This window comes from Amblyomma mixtum, chromosome 9 (genome assembly GCF_055824585.1).
Source record: "Amblyomma mixtum isolate Tamu chromosome 9, ASM5582458v1, whole genome shotgun sequence".
Classification (NCBI taxonomy): Eukaryota; Metazoa; Arthropoda; class Arachnida; order Ixodida; family Ixodidae; genus Amblyomma; species Amblyomma mixtum.
The window spans coordinates 10,249,692-10,256,292 of record NC_143020.1 but is presented as its reverse complement, the minus strand read 5'-3'; the positions used below and the strand labels follow the sequence as shown (position 1 = coordinate 10,256,292).

General features: G+C 47.1%; 1 protein-coding gene across 1 annotated transcript in view; it reads left to right on the top strand.

The window, feature by feature from the left end:
- Positions 1–3,266: 3,266 nt before the first annotated feature.
- LOC149328283 (bombyxin F-1-like) overlaps positions 3,267–6,601 on the top strand; it is a 55,176-nt gene continuing 51,841 nt past the window's right edge. The window contains exon 1 of the mRNA XM_089558952.1: positions 3,267–3,304. The gene's annotated coding sequence lies outside the window, so the exon portion shown is untranslated. The remainder of the gene's footprint in view (positions 3,305–6,601) is intronic.

The window sequence follows — 6,601 nt, the reverse complement described above, 5'->3', positions numbered from 1 at the left end:
TTTAGATGGAGATCCCCCTCGCTCGACTCGGGCGTCCTCTATCTATTCCGATTCTCCTATCCTACGGGGCAAGCGCCAAGGGATATGCCCTGAAACCAGTGTGCGATTATATTCACGATTATATAATTTCTTCTGGTAGATTTCTCTGCTAGAATGTGGATTCATGACTTTTTCTTTTACATATTTTTTGTTTTGTACAAATTGTAACTCTACGTCCCAAAATTAACAAAATTCTCCATTCCTTGTACATGAGTGCGTTTATATCCGATATGCACCCTGGCCAATCCCCAGCCGTGGGTATGTGCCATTAAGCCTGAGGACATCATCATCATCATTGCATTGCTATCGCCACGTATATCTGTGCTAGACCTGGCTGCTATGGGACAGTTTTCTTCGCTGCTCCCGTCTTGCGAGTTCCATTAAATAAACCTGCGTCTTAGACTGGTCACGTTCTTACCAGAAAGAACAGCTTGCCACTGCTTTGAAATGAACAGCGCTCTAGCGAAACCTCTGGAATCCGCTGCTGAAAACGGGGTGGACACGTGCTTATTGCTTGCAAAATAGACCGGCGTTGGTGACACATGTATTTTCGTGACTTCTCGGTAAGCGGCGCTTATGGGCTCTGAATTTCGGTCTTCCTTTTGTAACCGTTGAAAACGTGCACCTGCGTTGGGGTCATTTCCACTTCCATAAGGTTCGGAAGCACCACTTAAGTGACCTGTTTGTATTGTACCATGTAACTGCGCATCTTGGAGGACTTCTTAACGCGACATCGTTAAAGGCCCAGCTACCCACAAAATCCTGCGGCGGCGTTGGTGTTGTTAGCGAAAAACAGGTTGGCGTAGAGTGGCCCAAGTGGCCGGGGAAGCAACCTAGGGAGCCACCTAGGTCACGTGACTTTATGGCGCCATCACAACCTGCCCACTGTATTATGAGCGAACCGACCATCGTGGCTGTTGGCTGTAACATATCCAACAATTCTAGAGCAAAGCATTTTCGAGCGAGAAACCGTTTATGAACGCTAATTTTTCATATGATGTGAGATTTCAATGTAACAATAAACATACCTCAGATGACCCGTCGGCAGTATTACGTTGTTTTCTATTAACGTTTTTGCTATCGTCAAAAGCCTTCCTTACTGGTTTTTATGGAGTCCTAATTGTTCGATGTGATCGATGGAAACACTTTATAAGAAAGTTTTTGCTACAAAGCAGGAGATTGGGTCAATGCCTTCAATAATTCTAGGATCTTACAATGTTCTAATATTCAAATTTTTTTCGCCGAGAATGTTCTACATGCAATGATAGATCGCAAGAGGTGACTCAGGAAGAGCAACTTGGGTCGCACAAGCCCTACAGGTAGCAGCGCATGCCATCCGATGGCAGTGGTGAATCGCTTAACACTCTTGCGGAAGGAGTGGGGTGAGGACTCCCAGGGACCTATGAATGTAAAGTTGTGAACGACCAATTCCCCATATATGGGCATTGATTCATTAAAACTATCGCGTCATATTCTCAAGCAAGAGCGAAGTGTCCCCTACAGATTTTCCTTTGAACATTTAGTGTTGGGGAACTGATGCTTCGCATATTTGAATGTTTGCACTGCGCAGCACCGCATCTGACTATGGAATAAAGACACGAATCTCCTGGAGCGAACTTCGTTACTGCGCCATTGCAAACCTAACAGAGATCCCTGGCGTCGCATTGGCGACTGCTCGAAACAACAGGGATAAAGCTATTCAGTTGTGAGCTTTCTTTTTCAAAATTCAGTTTAAATGAGCAAGAAGTTAACTTTTAGGTGTAGTAATTTAATTTGTTTACGAAGAATTTCTTTAACTATAATAAAGTGGTCCAATAGTCGATCTTCGCACCTGATTATTGTGAACATAAATGAAATCCTTTAGTGACAATAAACACGAAGGCAATTCTCATTCAAACGCTTCAGAAGTACGTCCACAGAGACCAGGACATCCAGGAAACGTTTGGCTTGCACTTGTGTAACAGAACTAGATGTTTATTGCAAACTGTTATGAAACAAGCTTCTCTTTCGATTCCTCACAGCGGTTCGACACCAGTGCTATAGCTCACTGCAAACTACCTTCAGAAATGATAACGAGGATGCCGAGTTTATTCACAATAACGTATAGAAGAAACTTTACACTCGGCTTCCAAAATGGCCACTCATAATTGTTATGAGCCTTTGAGGCGAAGCTGCAGTAAATGTTCTGTGCTTTCGTTTGGGCAGATTGGTGAAGGCATGGCTCAATAGAAGTCCAATACAATAGTGTCGAGTGCTTCACTCGTCATTGGGCTCAATGTACCACTCAGTGCTACATTTGAACTACAAATGGCTCGAAACGCAGAAGCGAACAGTGCCGCCAGTATGTTCGCGACCAAGATTTTCATTAAGCGGTAGATATTGACTTGACCTTTTCAGTGGCCGTCCCTTACTTCAGTTCAAGAGCAATACATTTTCCTCCTAAATATTTGATCCGAGCGTGAAGAAAGTTTTTTCGGCTTTGCACCTAATCTTGTACAAACAGCTACAACGGTTTAAAATTGTGACATCAGGATTTGTCCCATGAAAAGCCCAAGGCTCGTATCTTTCCGTTTCGGAGATGCTGATGACTGTAGAAATAGATAAAATATAATATTGCTAGCGGTAAAAGTCAATCTGTATGAAATTAGTGCATAGCGCGCTACCAAAAACTAACTGATCACTAAAACTTTCTCTACTGCGTTCTCTACTTGACACAAATCTACGTTATCTGTGAAAAGAAGAAGGCTTAATTCACCTGAAAAATAGAAACCGCTTACGGGTGGAGTACACTAAGACAAAAAGCATCTAATCTACTTTGAACATAACAGTGTGGATAACTAGTTAAACAGTGTTTACAACAAAATGATATACGCCTAAAGCAAGCATATCTTTTCATACGCCTTCAAATCTTCCGCGGTCTCGCTTAGTTCTTCGCAGGACGTAAACTAACCAGCCCACTTACTTCGTTTCCGATGTCCCCGCTGTCAACTTTCCGGTCGCGTGCTGCGTCGTGCTCGGGTGGGAATCAAGTGGCGCTGCTGTTGCCGCGTTCCCTAGCGAGCGCCTAGGGAAAGCGGGAAATCGGGAGTCGGACCCCCTCCCCAGGCGAAGGTGACGTGAGCCGCTCCCGTGGCAACTAATCCGGCGCGTCAATGCCGCCGGCGTGGTACGGCCGGCCAGGCTGGTATAAAAACGCTTCGAGCAGCACACGTGGCCCAAGCCCGAGTTCCACCAGCACGGGTGACCACCGACCACAACCCCAGAGGTAAGCACTGCGATGTGTGCACCCGAGGAATGAGCCAGGCGAGGCCGTGCCTCGACACGGGCGGCACTGGTATGGTGACAGTTCGCTCGAATCTCCTTTCCCCGTTGTGCTGCATGATGCACATCTCGGAATGGTTCCAGATAGCTGGCCTGCATCGCATGAAGAATCGTAGATGTTGTGTTGTCCCTTTTACGCCACGTGCAAACGTCCTTTGTTTCTGCCGCACTGACAACAGCGTTAGTTGCGTTTCTCGCTTACCGCGTGCGCACTTGCCCTGAACCGTGAACAGTTAAGAGATCCGCACTACTCATTGTCATCCGGCTAAAATCGATTTACGCGAGAAATGGGAGCAGTTACTCGCCCTAAATGCATTGTTAGCAGGGTTAAGCTAGTTCACTGGCCAGCTACATGAACGATGCATGCCTCCAAGCGTACATGTAGTGTACTTTCAGCAATAATATGTCACCAAGGTGGCCACAGGTTAAGCCGTTAAATTTGTGAATCGAAAGAAGCGTGGTCATATATCCCTATCTTGTCTTCTTTCACTCATTTTTATCGCTTCGCGCATTTTCGTATTAGCGAATATGCTTCACTAATCTGAAGGCGCGCACCGCGTCATTGCATGCCCCCGCATGTGCAGCAACAATGACTTTCCACTTGTGGACGATCTAAAGCATGAATCGCAAATAGCTGTCGCCCTTCAGGCATGGCGCGTGTATTGATTTAGTTGACATTTCAGCTCTTCACTCCTAGCGTGTAGATATTAGATTTAGGTTCAATTAAGTACGCAAGTAGTAGATTTGGTGCTGTCATCCCCTGCTCTTAGAGCGACGGCTGTGGGTGACGCTATAAGCATCAAAGGCTTGCGGATTCGTAGCGATGCCAAGCCAGTGTTAATCCAGATATCTACGGCACCACTGGATCAACATCTCATCAGTGAGGGTAAAGCGTTACCGTATTGGCCAATTGGACTGTTCCGTCAGTGGTCACGGGACGCCTGTCATATCTGTGAGTGGTCCCTCTATGTCTGAAATGGTACCTTAGCCAGGTGTCGCCATCGGCTCTTTACCATCGGTCAGAACAAAAACTCTGGAACTATTTCTCTTACTTGCAAACTTTTTCGTTCGAAAAATTTATCTCATGAAGAATTTAGTCAAAATAACGTGGCTCCACTTTAAGCGTGGAGTCCGTTAACACGTTTTGGCGGGCTAGTTGGTTAAGCATTTTGAATAAACACTTCGACGGACTTCGACACCGGACTTCGACGACCCAGCGAACCCTCTTTGGCGGATGCTTGGCATGACCGTAGCCATTTTTTTCTGCTAGAGACATCCTTGATGCGTAGTTTAATTTGACAAAACGCCCCACTTTTATTAGCCCCCGCGGCAGCTGTGACAGGCTCGGTCTTTCACCAGGCCAGTGGTTTAGACCAGAGTTGTGTTCATCTCTACGCATCTGCGGAGTGAGTAAATGTCGTCTGAAAAGCACAAATGTTGCAACCGGCGGTGTTCGTAGGAGTCCGGTACGCGGCCTACGTATCGAAAGACCGAGGTACCGGCTAACGAGACCTGTAGGGCGCAAAGCGGGATCCAGTAGACCCGCTCAAGACCAGGCTACACAAGAGGAGAAACATGTTGAGGTCGTGTGTATCTGGACGTTGGAGACCTGTTACGGAAGTGCTGAGTCGGACACATGAACTGCCGCAAGTATAGAGACCGGCACTTGGGGCGACGGGGCTCTCCGATTTCAGATGCTCCCGCGTGCGTCGCGGATGCGGGAAAGGGAAGACCGCGTGCGCTGTGCTCCAAGTTCGAGGCCAAAGGCGGAGAGAAGGAAATTCCCTCAAAAGATGTCACATCAGAGCAATTGTTTTTCGCACACTCGCGTGCAGACCTGTTCTGTTCCTTATCAGCGGAAGGCACGGAATTCAAGGCCAGCCTTACCGAGACACTGAGGTAGTATACACTCTATTAGCGGCAAACCACTGCGGTAACTTTCAGTATTACCTGCAGTGTTCTGTTTCCTAGTGATATGCCGATGCAATACTTTAGTTGCTGCCCGCGGTACTTCAGTGGTTATGGCGCTCGGCTGCTGACCCGAAAGGCGCGGGTTCGGGCCCGGCCGCGGCGATCGAATTTCGTTGGAAGCGAAATTATAGAGGCCCGTGTACTGTGCGATGTCAGTGCACGTTAAAAAGGGGTCTGAAGGGGCCTCTAATAATATTAATATTTCGGTATAACTGGGATATTAAAGTACGTCGTTTCCCGAATATTGTCCAGCAAGAATGTTTTTAATGCGCTTTGTAGAAGCTTAGTTACCTGTAGTCAAAAGTTATATTTCAGTGACTTTGCGCTTTTCCTTCTCGTCTCGTCACTCCGCTGAAAAGTCGGCGCACCTCCGGGGGCGGAGCTTCCTGACCCGCCGCGGCTACGCCACTTCTGATTGGCCGCCTCCATGGTAGCTGCCTGACGTCTGAAGAAATCGAACCAATAGCCATCTCTAAGCACGTGTACGCAGGTGCGGGCGACGGAGGAGGGTGCGAGCACGAAAAAGCCGCTGGAAAGGGCTCGTCAACTTTCGAGCGTGATTGTGGGTCCTCTGCTACGTGTCGAAGTCTGTTATTGGCTCAGGTTTTCATGGAAATACAATGCGGTGATTGAGCGATTTGGTGTTCTTTCTTCGGAAGGATTCTTAGAGCCCCTTTAAGGAACCCCAGGTGGTCGAAATTTCCGCCGCCCTTCACTACGACCTCCCTTATAGCCTGCGCCGCTTTCGCAAACTGAACCAGCATAAGTCATGAACCAAACGAATAATTTACCTTTTTAATAAACATATAATAGACTAACATTTCATTATAGCATCTAATTTACGCCAACTTGTCTATGTCATATTTGCAGCATCAGGTACTGCTGGGCCATTAACCTAAACTATTACCAACTACTATACTACTATGTTAGCCAGAAATTCCCACGAAGGGGGTCACCAGCCCGTTAGAGCCTCCTCCCTCGTGCCTACGTCGCTGCGTTCCCAACGTTGTGTGGGTCACAGACTTCACCACAGTGCAATGTTGCAATGTACCCCTGCGAAGCCTTGAACGCTCTCGGAGTATAAATGAAGTCTCGTTGTACTTACCTGTGTGCCACTGACATGTGGCACAATCGAGGGCGCTAATCATTTGGATTCGCCAATGTTTCCCATAGGAAAATGGCAATTTTGAACGAAACTTGCAGAGGTGTCATCAATTTTTTTTTAAGGGCGATAAACTTGTCTGGTTACTCTAAAAATGGCGTTTGAACA